Genomic DNA, 17,663 nt, shown 5'->3' on the forward strand with positions numbered 1-17,663 from the left:
AAGACGGTTTGAGTAGTTGATATTTCGGAACCGCTCAATTTAGTCCCTTCAATATCTGTGCGTCTTAAATTGATAGTGATAATGCAAAGACTCAGGTGTGTATATTAAATGTATATGTGATGTTGCTACTCTGAGTCACAACTCACAAACCGGGCAAGCTGAAAAATTAACTTGACCACATTAGAGCTGTAGAGTAGCAACATGACATATACATTTAATATACACACCTGAGTCTTTGCAATATCAGTATGTCTTAATATGCTGAAAATGGCTTCAAATATTTACAAAGACAAGTTATTTCGTATTTAGGCATATCTGGTTGGTTTTTCGAAAGTTGAAAAATTCATCAAAAATGGCAAAATGGTAAAGGGCGAAAGTAGGCCGTATTCTGTGGCCGATTATCGTTCAGTTTCGTTGCCCCCCTTCGGGCACTACTTGAAAACACGATAGAAAATTAGGATAAATTATAGAAAGTCTAAATTCACTTGTTTTCACCTTCACAAACCTGCAGTTTTCGAGCATTTCATCTTCGAAACATCAGTGAATTTGCATGTTTTGCAATACACCGACGCCATTTTGATTCAGGAAATGTCGAGGATACTTGGTGTAATATACGACATATATAGCAGATTCAGCAGTTTTATACCGGTATTTAAATGAAGTTTCCTGAATTTTTGCTGTGCAAGCAGGTTTCAACAAGGAAGCTTTGAGTGGAGTTTTACGAGGTTTTTCGCAAATTTTCATAGTTTTTCAAAACTAAATTAGTCAGAAAAGAATTGGACAACAATTAATCGGAAAACATCCGCCAATTTGCGATTTTTTTATAGCATTCTGCTCTTGGAATTTACAAATAAATAAGAACAACTTTATTTACACGCATCAAAATCATCCACGAGCGTTTTGTTTCTAGTCAATTTATATAAAACAAGACGCCTGCTCAAGGCGTTCACTCCGCCTGCATGCCAACTGATGTACCTAATTCATCCGTGGACCGTGAAACTCAGGGCTTCTCGGTCAAAATGTTTTGGGTTACCTGTAGAAATGCCAACTTCTGTCGCCCAAAACGACGAAAAGGAAAAAAGACCATGGCATTTTAAGACTCCGCTGCGCATACGCAGGCGGAGTAATAATTACTACACAATTCTTTTCCAGCATACCCTTTGTTTTGTGATTTGCAACGTACAACTACTGTACATGTTAAAATATTGAACACGCATACCAAGGTTGATATTGATACGTTTTTAATAATACCATCGTGGGAGATTACGAGCGCCTTATAATTTTAAAACACAAATAAAATGTTGAACTCAACCCTTTTAATCGGACAGCTAATACCACAATTCATCATCGACGTCATCTCCGAAATCCAGATTAGATCCTGATCCTTCAAGTTCATCATCGTCATCAGATTGAGCCAGGCCATAACTGCTGTCATCGTCGTTACAATCTTCAACTACTGCATTCTGGCAATCACCACACGAACATAGGTTGGTGCACTTTAAGTCAGCCTTTTTGCAGGAACAACGCATGCATGGTCGAGCATCCAGTCTTGCACTTGCACTCAACTGACACTCAATTAAAGATCGCGGAGCGGGTGGGCGTGTCATCCAAGTTATCTCCAGCTCTTTATCGTCAAGCGTCCAGCCATTGCCAACCAGTGATGGGAGATCGACTTCTGCACTTAAACACTGATACCATGATGCTGCTTGATTGCTAATGCCATTACCGGTAAAAGCATGAAAGCCTGGTAAACAAAGTGCAACATCCACGCCCAAGAATTTCGAGATAATTGCTACAAATACGCAACGACGTCTATCTCCCGTGCCAGTCAAAAAGAAAATCTCTTTCTGCATCTGTTGTTGCATGGCAATCGCAGGTATAAGAACATCTGTATCAGGGCCTTTGATAATAACTTTATCGTACGTTGCTGCTGCGTGGTTGGCATGTAGAATTAAACGAGTGTCTGCTTCTTCGTGGTGCTATGAAGCGAAAACACCTCATTACTTGTAACAATATCGTTCGGGGAATCACCGGGATATAAAACATAGCATCTTTCTTTAGCAGTTACGTACATAGTTGAAATGGAAAACCACCGGGAGGAGTTACATGACCTCCAGTGTTCACATAAGAAAGATATGAGGGATTTCTGGTTTTCACCGCATCTTAAACACTTTTTCCACTGTTTTGGAACACTCTGATCTTTTCCGAAGATTTGAACTTTCTGGACTCCTTCAGCTCTTCGTTGTTTCTCTGCATTCTTTATGCTCAACTAAGGATACCTGTCTGCAACAATCTAATCATTTGGAATTATACTTTCGTGCTAGCGTGTTGAGGTTTTTAAAAGAGCATCATCGCCAAATGTTTTCCATTTTCCTTTCATCGACTGAATAACTGCCATAGCATCTACAATCAGTGCATTGTTGTTAAATGCACAAACATTGACTTCTGGATTTCCAGATTCATTTTCCAATACTTCAGCAAGTTTAGACTTGGGCCAACTTGGCAGTTTTCACAAGTCCTCACACGTTTTCATAAGGAAAATGTTTGAAATTTGTTCTTTTTCAACTTCGTAAAGATGTCTGGGTTTTCGCTCAACAAATTCGTTTTTAGTGGATTGATGATAATAAGATAAAGGCGTTGGTAATTAACTTTGTCAAAAAACTGAGATGTTGTTAATAGTTTTGCTGAGAAAACGTGTGTATTATAAAAGTAGTTAATATAAAACAAAGGTTATGCTGGAAAGGAATTGTGTAGTAATTATTTTATATAACTTGGCTAGAAACAAAACGCTCGTGGATGATTTTGATGCGTGTATGCAAAATTGGCGGATGTTTTCCGATTAATTGTTGTCCAATTCTTCTCTGACTAATTCAGTTTTGAAAAACTATGAAAATTTGCGAAAAACCTCGTAAAACTCCACTCAAAGCTTCCTTGTTGAAACCTGCTTGCACAGCAAAAATGTAGGAAACTTCATTTAAATACCGGTATAAAACTGCTGAATCTGCTATATATGTCGTATATTACACCAAGTATCCTCGACATTTCCTGAATCAAAATGGCGTCGGTGTATTGCAAAACATGCAAATTCACTGATGTTTCGAAGATGAAATGCTCGAAAACTGCAGGTTTGTGAAGGTGAAAACAAGTGAATTTAGACTTTCTATAATTTATCCTAATTTTCTATCGTGTTTTCAAGTAGTGCCCGAAGGGGGGCAACGAAAATCGTTTTCTAAGCGACTTTTCGTGCCAGAGAATACGGCCTAAAGGGTACCATTACGGTTTTGGCCAAAATTGACAATTTTCGAAACTTTTCAAAAATGTCTTAATATACAGGGTGTATCAAAAAAATGTCCCAAATGTAAAATTTCCGTTTTGCAGGATATTTTGCAGAATTTGGCAAATTTTTGTGTTCCTAGAGATAGTTAAGACTTATCTGGTATACCTAGGCCAAGTTTGGTTTTTCATTAACAAAATTTTGTTACCGGGGGGGTGGTTCCTTTCCACTGATATTGAGAGGGCTTGCGCGCAAAAATGTGAAGCTGAAATTGAGATATTATTTAGCTGTTTAAAAGTAGGAAAGCTTTTTAATAAACTGTCAAAGTTTCAGGAAAAATAATGCATACTGGGAGCAACGCGCGACCTCTAAAAGTGACAAATATTTCATTGCGCGCAGTGGATTAAATGCATGGTTGATTTTAGCGTGACCGATCTCATATAAGGCTGGGCAAATGAATAAATTAAAGCGAGAAACTGAACAAGAAGACGAAGCGATTTAATAATAAGATTCTTATTTTTGATGTTAATCCTCAACATTTCCACCATTTCTTTCTAAGCAAACTGCGGCTCGTCTGAGCATGGTAAACACTGAACGGCGAACCACATTTGTCTGTCCTGCCTCAAATTATCCATTTCGTTCGAAATTCTTTCTTGCAAATCTCCTACGCTACCACCGGCAAATCTAGGCGAATGAGCAGACAAATGGTTCGCTGTTCAGTGTTTAGTATGCTCAGACAAGCCGCAGTTTGCTTAGAATGAAATGGTGGACATGCTGAGGATTAACATCACAAATAAATCGCTTTGTTTTTGTGTTCAGTTTCTCGCTTTAATTTATTCATTTGCCCAGCCTTACATGAGATCGGTCACGCTAAAATCAACGATGCATTTAATCTACTGCGCGCAATGAAATATTTGTCACTTTTAGGGGTCGCGCGTTGCTTTCAGTATGCATCATTTTTCCTGAAACTCTGACAGTTTATTAAAAAGCTTCCTACTTTCAGACAGCTAAATAATATCTCAATTTCAGCTTCATATTTTCGCGCGCAAGCCCTCTCAATATCAGTGGAAAGGAACCACCCCCCCGGTAACATAATTTTGTTGATGAAAAACCAAACTTGGCCTAGGTATACCAGATAAGTCTTATCTATCTCTTGGAACACAAAAATTTGTCAAATTCTGCAAAATATCCTGAAAAAAAGAAATTTTATATTTGGGACATTTTTTTTTATACACCCTGTATATGCTGAAAATAGCTTAATATATTTACTAAGACAAATTCATTTCGTATTTGAGCATATTTTGTTGGCTTTTTGAAAATGAAAAAATTCATAAAAATCGGCAATTGAAAAATTCGTCAATTTCGACTGAAAATGGTGAGGGAATACCATGGTTCTTGGTCAAAATTGTCGATTTTCTAAAATTTTCAAAAATGTCTTTATATGCTGAAAATTGCTTCAAATATTTACTAAGACCAATTTATTTCGTTTTAGAACATATTTAGTTGTTTTTGGAAAATTGAAAAATTTGTCAATTTCAACTGAAAATGGCGAGGGCATACCATGGTTTTTGGCCAAAATTGACGATTTTTGAAAATTTTTAAAAATGTCTTTATACGCTGAAAATGGCTTCAAATATTTACTAAGACAAGTTTCTTACGTTTCAGAGCATATTCAGTTAGTTTTGGAAAATTAAAAAAATCGTCAATTTGACTGAAAATGGTGAGGGCTTACCATTTTGGCCAAAATTGACGATTTTTGAAAATTTTGAAAAATGTCTTTATATGCTGGAAATTGTTTAAATATCTACTAAGACTAGGTTCTCACGTTTTAAAGCATATTTACTTGGTTCTTGTAAAATTAAAAAATTGGTCAATTTTGGCCAAAATGGTAAGGTTCCGTACCCTTACGATTTTGGCAAAAATTGTCGATTTTCTAAAATTTTCAAAAATGTCTTCATATGCTAAAAATGGCTTCAAATATTTAGAAAGACCAATTTCTTTCGTTTTAGAGCATATTTAGTTGGTTTTTGAAAAATTCGTCAATTTCGACTGAAAATGGTGAGAGCATACCATGGTTTTTTGCCAAAATTGTCGATTTTCTAAAATTTTCAAAAATGTCTTTATACAATGAAATAGGCTTCAAATATTTAGAAAGACCAATTTCTTTCGTTTTAGAGCATATTTAGTTGGTTTTTGAAAAATTGAAAAATTCGTCAATTTCGACTGAAAATGGTGGGCATACCATGGTTTTTGGCAAAATTGTCGATTTTCTAAAATTTTCAAAAAAATCTTTATATGCTGAAAATGGCTTCAAATATTTACTAAGACCAATTTATTTGGTTTTAGAACATATTTAGTTGTTTTTGGAAAATTGAAAAATTCGTCAATTTCGACTGAAAATGGTGAGAGCATACCATGGTTTTTGACCAAAATTGTCGATTTTCTAAAATTTTCAAAAATGTCTTTATATGCTAAAAATGGCTTCAAATGTTTAGAAAAACCAATTTCTTTCGTTTTAGAGCATATTTAGTTGGTTTTTGAAAAATTGAAAAATTCGTCAATTTCGACTGAAAATGGTGAGGGCATACCATTTTGGCCAAAATTGACGATTTTCGAAAATTTTTAAAAATGTCTTCATATGCTGGAAATGGTTTCAAATATTTACTAAGTAGAAATTCTTTCGTTCCAGAGCATATTTAGTTGGTTTTGGGAAAATTGAAAAATTCGTCAATTTCGACTGAAAAGGGTGAGGGCATACGATGGTTTTTGGCCAAAATTGTCGATTTTCTAAAATTTTAAAAAATGTCTTTATATGATGGAAATGGCTTCAAATATTTCCTAAGACCAATTTATTTCGTTTTAGACCATATTTAGTTGGTTTTGGGAAAATTGAAAAATTCCTCAATTTCGACTGAAAATGGTGAGGGTATACCATGGTTTTTGGCCAAAATTGTCGATTTTCTAAAAATTTCAAAAATGTCTTTATATAATGAAATAGGCTTCAAATATTTAGAAAGACCAATTTCTTTCGTTTTAGAGCATATTTAGTTGGTTTTTGAGAAATTGAAAAATTCGTCAATTTCGACTGAAAATGGTAGGGTATACCATGGTTTTTGGCCAAATTTGACGATTTTCTAAAAATTTCAAAAATGTCTTTATATAATGAAATAGGCTTAAAATATTTAGAAAGACCAATTTCTTTCGTTTTAGAGCATATTTAGTTGGTTTTAGAAAAATTGAAAAATTCGTCAATTTCGACTGAAAATGGTGAGGGCATACCATGGTTTTTTTGCAAAATTGTCGATTTTCTAAAATTTTCAAAAATGTCTTTATATGCTAAAAATGGCTTCAAATATTTAGAAAGACCAATTTCTTTCGTTTTAGAGCATATTTAGTTGGTTTTTGAAAAATTGAAATATTCGTCAATTTCGATTGAATATGGTGAGGGCATACCATATTGGCCAAAATTGACGATTTTCGAAAATTTTGAAAAATGTCTTTATATGCTGGAAATGGTTTCAAATATTTACTAAGACTAGTTTCTCACGTTTTAGAGCATATTTACTTGGTTCTTGGAAAATTAAAAAATTCGTCAATTTTGGCCAAAATGGTAAGGTTACCGTACCCTTACGATTTTGGCCAAAATTGACGATTTTCGAAAATTTTCAAAAATGTATTTATATGCTGAAAATGGCTTCAAATATTTACTAAGACAAGTTTCTTACGTTCAGAGCATATTCATTTAGTTTTGGAAAATTAAAAAAATCGTCAATTTGACTGAAAATGGTGAGGGCATACCATGGTTTTTGCCCAAAATTGTCGATTTTCTAAAATTTTCAAAAAAATCTGTATATGCTGAAAATGGCTTCAAATATTTAGTAAAACCAATTTATTTCGTTTTAGAACATATTTAGTTGTTTTTGAGAAAATATAATGCGGCTATATACAATGTTATATTTCAACGCCATTAAAACTGAAATGAATACAAAAGAAGCTTCGATTCAAGTGTCATTTTCTTTTCAAGTCTTTTCATTTTCACAATATTTCGAGATTATAGAGTAAACCGCTTTGTGGATGCTTTTTAGGTTTGCGAAACATTTTTAATGCTGAAAATTTTAGTGCTGTCGCATGAAGATATAACTGAGGTTCTGAACATATATTACGCGACATAGAAAAATATCTCCTCTTAATAATAATAATAATAAATTAGTAATGTCCGCGTTTTCCATGTCCGTGTTTTCCATGTCCGTGTTTTCCATGTCCGTGTTTTATATGTCCGTGTTTGGTAATCGGCTCAGATGCGCAGTCACTGTCGCAAAAAAGGTGTAACTCATACGAAAATAACGAAGATTAATGGTTTCGGTCTTTAGGAGTTGAATACATTTTGTGTTCTGTTGTTAAATTGGAGACGTGTTCATATTCTTACTGATATACAAGTATAAACGCGTTTGAATTGAAGTCAACCACTAGGTGAGTAGGTGTGGCTAATGACTTATGAGGCCAAGAAGCTAACGTCTAGGAATTTATTTCACATACGCTACTAGCTAACCCTTGAATTACGGTTTCACATGTGATCTTTATTAATTTTGAGAAATGAAAAAGATGTAGAGCAAAAAAATGTCAGGCGCGAAGCGCGATACATATTATTAAAGCGTGAAAAGCTAACCTGGCGATCAATCACGACGTTCCCAACGTCTCAAAAATATAGACGAGGGACCAAGATTGTTTGTTGTTTATGCAGGTGGTCTGAGACAAAAATATTTTTCTTTTGTCTCCGAAATATCATTTGGCGAAATATTAAATAAATCGGGAATTGGAGAGTATTTGAAAATAGATGAAAATAAAGATTTTGCTTAGCTGACAACTCTTACAATTGTTGTTGACATCGTTAGAAAATGCGACTCCTAATTGAGAATAAAATACTAAAAATAGGGTTTGTGCAAATCACCTAGAAGGAGCAAAAGAATATATTACGCGAGTAACAATAACAGCATTGAACACGTTAGAGGCTAGTTGCTCATTTTTTCGCAACATTTCGCGACAATGGCGAAATATAAACGATGGCTTACACTAGTTATTTATTCTACTTTCAAGTTAAGTCTACGCGTATGCTAGCTATTTATGTGCGCAGCATTGAAAATGGACGTGTTTATATATAACTTAATTTTGCTGACAGCTTTGTCCTATATTAAATGCATGTTTGTTTGTGCAATGTACTAGTTACACAGTACGCATCCTAGCCAACGCAACAGGCCAACAGTGGAATTAGCCTTTGCTTTTGTTATTTTTAAACTTGACAATTGTAGGCTATTATTAGCTTATGTAGGCGTGTCGAGGGGAATACATGCTAATTAATTAGCAAAACGGATTACATGTAATGTTCGTAAGGTTACGTCATTGTATCTTACGAAATTGAACCAACATTGTTTGCTGGGCTGCCTATAGTTTATATTGTCACTTTGGCGGATATATTTAACAACCAATCAAGAGATGTTACTATAGACTGCTTTCCACTGTCGCGTTTTTTGTACGTACGTACACGCACGTATAAATTTAAATGACATCTGGGTAACAAATGCGTACTAAAATACGCGGAAATCTAAGTTCTTTCGATTTATTCACTTAGTTTCTTTAAGTTAAAAATATCTTGTATAAGCATTTAGACTTACGTGCGTGTACGTGTGGGCAAAAAACGCGAGAGTGGAAAGTAGCCCTATATGAGATAAATATACGGTTAAGTGACCTCACTTTTGGTAGTTCAATTGGCTTAGGCCTGAGGAGTGAGGAAATACTAATTTAACTACCAGAAGTGAGGTTTAAAGTTTTATACAATCGCCTTCTGAGAGGAAATCAGTCAACGCCTAAGAGTGCACAAAATATTCTCCTCGCTAATGAAACGTTCAACCGTAGGTCTTCCGGAATGGCTGGGGGCGAGGCGAAATTTCCAGGACCTCAGAGTGAACTTGAAGGAAGCGGCGAGGTCCGCGAGGACGTTAGTACTGATTATTTATCGAACGGTATACCGCAAGAAATTTTAACAAAAATTCGTGGCAGTATATCAAAAAACGCGAATGACAGTCCCGTGTCCTCCTTAAGTAAGTTTGCACCGTATAATTAGTTTAGTTGAAATATTTAGAAGATATCTGCATAAGATTGGATCAGTAGAGATTGCTTGTTGTCTCAATGTTTCTTGTTGGCTAAGGGCATGTTCATATGAGATGGGCTCGGCAGTGCTGGGATTTTGCTTCACATATTATTTCACTATATTTGTAAAATTGCATTCATATGGAACCGGGCCGGCTCTGGTGAGATCCCGCCTGAACGAAGCGAGATCTCGCCTTTAACGGGCTCATATAAAAACATCAAGCGGGCTAGGCAAAGCGAGCCAGTCCGGCCCCTCTCATATGAGCAGGCCCTGTTACACGGTGCAATTTTTCTTTCAACTTCCAATGCAATTCTATACTTTTGAGAGTTGGCAACTAAGCAACGTTTATGTTCATAACACTCCATGGACATTTCTTGCACCTACACTTTGAAGACTCTGCACTAATTTACATCTCTTAAAAGTAGAACCGCATTGCAACTTGCAAGAAAAATCGCACCGTGTAAATGTTTAAAATTCACGATTACAGTTTAAGTTTCGTGGAGCAACATAAACATTTCATTATTTTCATATCATTTTTATCAAATCGATTTTTTGAAGAATGGAATATTCTGCGTGTTGGAACGCGAGTTTTAGCTGCCTGGGACAAGTTGAGATACTATAAAGGTAAGGTTTTTTGAATTCAGTACAGAAGAATTCGCTGTAAAAAGGATCGAGAGTATATATATACCGGTGCTAAACTAGATATATTTATTCAGGTACGATCGTCAAAATTAATGACGATGTAATACATGTTTTCTTCGACATGGGCGGTCTGAAAAAGTATTCTGGGAATCCTGAGGATAAGATTGTCGTTGACAGAAAAGCTTCTGCCCAAGAGTATGTCACCGGATCCCCGGTTCTTGTAAGACTTTCAAGGGGAAAGTCGTTTTATAAAGGTACTTCACACGTCCTCAAATTCAAAGTAGAAAACACATGCTTACGGCCGGGCCCAAGCTGTTGTACGCACCAAATAGACATGCCCGAATTTTTACCCTAGAAATGTCCGCACGATATTTTTAGCGAGAAAAGTCCGATCTTATTTACCTGAATACCTCATTACGGAAGAATAAATAATTGAAAGGCAGCTTCCTCCGTTACCCCTCCCCTCCCCCACTCTAGTATACCTATGGGGGAGAAATACTTTAGTAATATATTACTTTAGTTGTTTACCCAATCTGGCTGTTTTTTTCCAAAGACGCTTCACCCGTCTATTATAGATACGGGGTGGGGACGAAGTACGAAAAAAATTTTAAAACAGCTCTTGTGCGCTCTTTTTACCACATAAATAATTTCCCCAATTCCCGTGCACATTTTAAACGCGCGATTCTGTCCAGTTTATCTCTGCAGCTTCAAAATCAGCTTGTTTAAATCAAAATGTTATCGATTAGTTTTCCAATGATTGGTTTCCAATCAAAAGTTTCCACCAACTTTTAAAGTTAATGATTGGTGGATTTGATGGGCAATGAGGCCGCCCTAAAATTATTTTCTGCCCTCCTTTTTTGCCCCCCCCCCCTAGAATAATTAATTTTATCGGTTTTATATTACAGGACGTGTGCTACAGTCAGGATCAGCGAGAGGACTTTGCATCTCATTTGACGATTTAAGAAGAGAGAGAGCCTGGAAAAGATCAAAATGCCTGCGACTGATCACAGATTGTATCGTAAAAAGTAGGTAGTAGTAAACGAGAAAACACTGCCGATGTCGCAGGCTATTTCTATAAGACTGGTGTAAGATAATAACTTATACAATGTAGTCTTTCACGGGAAATTTTATTGTTCTGAAAAACCCTGTTCTATACCTCTCAATTCTCAAAGGAGGTGGCCAATTTTCTCCAGTCCCTGCGGGCTTCAGAGAGAAGTCCCAAAAGGATGAAGGACCCCCCAAAAAAGAGACCCCAAAATTTCTATTTTGACCCGAGACCCTAGATTCTTCTGCAAGGCCCTTACTCAATCATAATGGCCATGATCTAATCGTTTTTCAGCCTGTTAAAGGCACTTGAAAAATATATTGAACAGTGAAATATGTGATCTATCAGTAACCTTAACCTAATTTAACCCCTTTTCATAGGAGATTCGACGCGTGAGAAAGACACGACCGTAGACTCGACACGCAAGAAAGACGCGACCGTTGACACTTCAAACCCCAAAAAGACGGTCAATGCTTCGGCTAAATTGAAAAACAAAAAGTCATCTCGCAAGAGGAGTTTGAAGGATAAAGCTCCGGGGGGTGATCATTGTTCATCATCGAGGTCTCCCGAAGGTCCCCCAATCAAGGTCTCTCGTTCAGGATCTTCCAGAAAGGTTCAGAACGGCAGCAAGCGACCAACTTCACATCTTTCAAAAAACGCAAATGATCGAGGGAATATCTCACAAGTGCACGAAGAGTTCTCAGGACAGCAATCCGGGAGCCCTAAGGCAGTATATTCTAGTGTCTCTTCCAATACGGTTAGCTCGCAGTCTCCCAGTTTGCGTTTTAAAAAGCAGGCTGATTCTCCATTGCACTTAATCGGTGTCCAGTCCAATATGAGCGACTCTTTGCCAGACTTGGAACATTCTAATATGGTCGACACCCATGAATCTAATCTATTCCAATATCAAGTTCATGACTCCCAGCCCAACATTACTAGTTTCTTGTATGATATCTCTGAACCAGGATGCAGTTTCATTTGTTGCCAGTCTGATGTTGCTGACCCAGGATACAATCTGTATAATTTTGAGTCTGATGTTCCCAGGAATTCTTCATGTCTCAATGGTTATAACATGATCACAGACTCTCAACGCAGCCAGACTAATTTTGGATCAGAATACACCCAATACAGGTCTGAGGATTCCCCATATTGTATGGAAAAGAGAAATGTGGGCGTCATTGGTAGAAACATGGAATTGTCTACAATGAACACAAGACACCATAACCAAACGTTCTTTTCATCTAATATTACCAGGAACACAGCAGATATGAATTCTGTATACTACCCTCAACTATCCACGCCATCTTCTTTTGCCCCAAGATATTGCGACGCATTTCTACCAAATGTCCACCAAATGCAAAGGCACTTCGGGTGCCAAGGTGCTGGCGAAACTCTCGTCTACGAGAATGAAGAGAGAGGTAGAGTTGAAGCGCCAATTGCTCCCCCGATATTTTCAAGTGAGGAAATTGAAGAGTTTTTTTCAGAGTATTGCTCAGATTTCTCGCCAGGTCTTCAGAAACAGGGAACAAAACCATCTTGCATGTTTCAGGAATGTGAGTATCAAGCCTCTCTTACCACGATTCCAGACATCGCAGAGTATCTCACCTTGGAGGAAGACGTTGTTGAAACCGCAAATCCTTTCAGCCTACCGTTTTCAGATACTCTGTTCTCACGATCAAATTCTCCTCCAGTATTCTCGCACGGTCCTGCACAGTGTTACAAGTTCGGCACCCCAGAAGATATAGCTCCAGAAAATTACTTTCATTTGTCCAGATGCGTGTCGTACAGACATTCATTACCACCTGCGTTTGTGATGGAATATCAAGCGACAATGGAAGAAGAAAATGCTTTAACAGACAGAATGGAACCCATCTACATGATCCCACCCATGTGCCAGACAACACTCACATACTCTCCTCCACGCCTAAGACACCTGTCACTATCTGAAGATCCATATTCATTACAACCAGAATGTTTAACTTATTCAGCAAATTCCGTATCACACGACCAACAGAGCCCACCTGCATACCTGACAGAGGTAACAACACCAACTTATTCAGCAACACCTCATCCGCCCGAATGTCTTCGTTTAGACTCCCATCTGAATACGAATGACAGTTCAGAGAAAGAAGAGAGAGAAGCTAATGAAAAAAGCGAGTGGTTTTATGGCGGCAGCAATTCGATCGAACCAACTACATTGACCAATTGTCCAGCAACAACGAACGAACATCTGCAAGTATCTAGTGAAAACAAAAAATCAAGTTGCAGAACGCCACAAGTCCAGCTCAGGGAATTTAGTCCAAGTGAAAGCGCTCCCTCCAATTCCACCGACTCTAGTGATAGTCAACTCAGTGAACTTTCCTATTTCGTTGAATTTCCTTTGACGCGGGAAGAACGGAGACGGAAATACATCAGCGTTCGGCTTCGAGGAGTCACTCAGCGAACCTACGGGAGTGGAAGAAGAGGTTGGGGAAAAGAAAGAAAGCAAAGGAAAGAATCTCGAGGTATCAGTCCCACACGAGGTATCAGTCCCACACGAGGTATCATTCCCACACGTGGTGTCATTCTCACACGAGGCATCAGTCCCACGCGAGATATCAGTCCCACACGAGGTATCAGTCCCACACGAGGTATCATTCCCACACGAGGTGTCATTCCCACACGAGGAATCAGTCCCACACGAGGTATCAGTCCCACACGATGTGTCATTCCCACACGAGGTGTCATTCCCACACGAGGTGTCATTCCCACACGAGGAATCAGTCCCACACGAGGTATCAGTCCACACGAGGTATCAGTCCCACACGATGTGTCATTCCCACACGAGGTGTCATTCCCACACGAGGAATCAGTCCCACACGAGGTATCAGTCCCACACGAGGTATCAGTCCCACACGAGGTGTCATTCCCACACGAGGAATCAGTCCCACACGAGGTATCAGTCCCACACGAGGTATCAGTCCCACACGAGGTATCAGTCCCACGAGGTTCAGTCCCACGCGAGGTATCAGTCCCACCCAAGGTATCAGTCCCACACGAGGTATCAGTCCCACGCGAGGTATCAGTCCCACACAAGATATCAGTCCCACACAAGGTATCAGTCCCACGCGAGGTATCAGTCCCACGCGAGGTATCAGTCCCACACGAGGTATCAGTCCCACACGAGGTATCAGTCCAACGCGAGGTATCAGTCCCACACGAGGTATCAGTCCCACACAAGATATCAGTCCCACACAAGGTATCAGTCCCACACGAGGTATCAGTCCAACGCGAGGTATCAGTCCCACACGAGGTGTCAGTCCCACACGAGGTGTCAGTCCCACACGAGGTATCAGTCCCACACGAGGTATCAGTCCCACCGAATAACGAAATTACGACTGGCCAAGTGACCGATACTCGTGACGTAGTTGACCTCCAGTCGTCTCAGGCACATCAAGCGACCATACCGGAAGTACAACATAGCGCTGTCGTGGCAACATTGATATCTTCACCTAAGTCCACCCAGCTGCTGTCTAGGAACAACGGTTTAACAGAAGATGGTGATTGTGAGATTAATTTACGATGCGATGAGGTCATGGACGAATTGGATATCGATCAACTGAACATGTCTTCCAACGAAAAAAGCAAAATAACTGTCAACATGCAGATTACGACTCAAAATATAGAAGTAAAATTTGTTAACGAGACAACGATTTCTTTGTACGCTGAAGCACCGCCATTACGAAGAAGATATCCTTTTAGAACTTAGATACACATACACGAAACTCGTATTGATATTAATTTTACCCAATTTGTAGTATTTAGAGATCGAAACGAGATATTCTTCGACATTCACCTCTACAGGTTGAAATTTGGACACAAGTTCGCACAACATAAGTTCGAACGGTCATTTTGTTGTTCCTTAATTGGGTAGAGTTAGGAACTTAGGGTTACTTTAGGTTTAGGAACTAAACACATTTATGACCAGAGTTTGAAAAGAGGAAATATTTTTATAGATCTAATTTAAAAAATACACGCCTAAACTGCGCTTACTCAGTAAAGATATGGCATTGTTGACGTCAAGAAGAGCATGCCCAGAAAATGAGTGTGTGCAAAAGTGAAGTCTTAATTCTGATCCCGCCTGCTTTTTGTCAATCTAAATGTTAATTTTGAATAATCAATTATTTCGCGATTATTTATTAAGCAAACATTTCGTGAAACAATTACTTAAGTCATATTAACACTGGAATTTCCCCGGAAAAAAATTATTATTGTTTATACACTAAGTTTACTTGACAATGTTCGAGTAGAACATGTTTTGACACGTAGACTTTCATTTAGCAATGTTTAAGGTGGTCTAAAAATTTTCATTAAGTTTCGAACCTTTCATGTTTGGGAAATTAATGCACTCTAATACCACTGTGAAAGAAGAAAATCTAAGTCTGTGATGGTAATTTAATAACTCTCTGTTAAGCGTCCCCTCTATTGACTCGTGATTTCGTTAAATTTTGTTTGGTGGAAAGAAAACTGACATCAGAGTGGCTTTGACCAGTGCAGCGTCAGCAGCGAAATAAGGAGAATGACAGACGAGACTGGGGACGACACTAGAGAAAACAAAGAAAAAATATCCAAAACAACGGGGTTTCATTCCAAATGTCGAAATTAAACTAAAAGCCAACCTGCTTTTTGTAATTTAAATGTTAATTTTGCATAAACATGATAACCCCGACAAAATGGTTTGATATTTCATGCTCTAAGTTTACTCAACAACCTTTAGACCGCGCATATATAGATATATTCGTTTAAAAAAGTGGCTAAGTTGGAAAAATGTTAAGGCATTACAGGTGCTGAATGAATGAAGGCACTCTAAGACCACTGTAGAACGAAGAAATCTATATGTAATACCCCTGCTAAACAATCAAGATACAGTGCTTCCAAACGCGTTGTTACACCCGTTTTTTAACAGTTAATACATTTTGATCGATCTTTCTCAAACCACAATATTTGGAAGAATAAACTTTTCGCAATCGGTTATCAATAACCATTGTGATAAATTGTAATGATTGCAAACAAATGAACATTCCAATTTAATCGTTTTATAAACATTCAAACTAGGAGAGTATTACAAGTTTTCTAATTTGTCAACAGTATTGTGCAATATTTGATACCTTGAGCCAACAATATAATGTTTGAAGAAGCGGCACCGAAATTGGTATCAACCAAAGAAATTACACAGCTGCGCAGGTTAAATTTAACACTGAGTGAATGAGAAGAAATATATTCCCAGTGCACGTATGTATAGAGACCGGTTACAAGGTTACGCCTTTGCCAGGACAATAAAAATTATGGGGGCTCTACACACTGTTATTTTCAGGGTGTTATTTTAACACCAAAAACAGGGGTTACGAGATTTAATCGAAAATAATCCTTTTTTTGGGGTTACAAATAACACCGTTTCTGGAGTTAAATTTTAATCCCCATTTTGGGGTTACATTTAACTCCCATTTTGGGGTTAAAATAACCCCGTTTTCAGGATCCCGCTATAATACCCGGAAAGAAATAAAGAATCATACAAAAATTTGAGCAAAATTTTATTACTTTATATCCAATCTACAATATTTACAACATAAATACAACTTCATATTAAAGTTTCCTGATAAATCATCAGAAATCTAAACTTTTTTCTTTTAAAGAACAAACAAATGCATTGTAAAAACTTTACAAATTATATCCTAAGGTAGGCAACTTCAATCACAATATCGAGATGTACACATGAAAACAATCCGAAAATACGTCAATTAATACCTAAAACTAATCTAAAATAACAAGTGAAATGAAATCTACAATATTTTTACTTTATACTTCCTATGTTTTAACTTTGAAAACAAGTTATAGAAGCGAGAAAAATGCGAAAAGTTTTTGATATTTTACTTATTTTTGGAATAGGCCGATGCTGGACCCGCGCTGTAGACTTTTAAGAACGTTTGAAAATGACGAATTCGTAACCTCATTGGCTGTTTTTTATTCTTGCTGTTGTGACAGCCCATGAGATTACGAATTCGTCATTTTCAAACGTCAACATGCAGCGCGGGTCCAGCAACGGCCCATTTAAAAAATGAGTAAAATATCAAAAACTTCGCATTTTCCTCGCTTCTATAACTTGTTTTCAAAGTTAAAACGTAGGCAGTATATAGTAAAATATTGTAGATTTCATTTCACCTGTTATTTTAGATTAGTTTTAGGTATTAATTGACGTATTTTCGGATTGTTTTCATGTGTACATCTCGATATTGTGATTGAAGTTGCCTACGTTAGGATATATCATACTATATATAGGATATATTATACTATATATAATACCTTTTCATCCTATTATTAAATATATTTAATTCATATATAAGTCCTTATTTTCCTTTAGACTATGAGAATATGAAAAATGTTTTTCATGTCTACTGTTCCATATCAAGATATTTTTAGCGACCTACATTAATAGTTTTGTATTGAATTATTTTGTCGACACTTGCTGAAGGTTTTCTGTTGAAATATTGAAAATATATTACACACCAGCGCAATTGTGT

This window comes from Dendronephthya gigantea, unplaced genomic scaffold (genome assembly GCF_004324835.1).
Source record: "Dendronephthya gigantea isolate DGI-Jeju-01 unplaced genomic scaffold, DenGig_1.0 000012F, whole genome shotgun sequence".
In the NCBI taxonomy this organism is placed as follows: Eukaryota; Metazoa; Cnidaria; class Anthozoa; order Malacalcyonacea; family Nephtheidae; genus Dendronephthya; species Dendronephthya gigantea.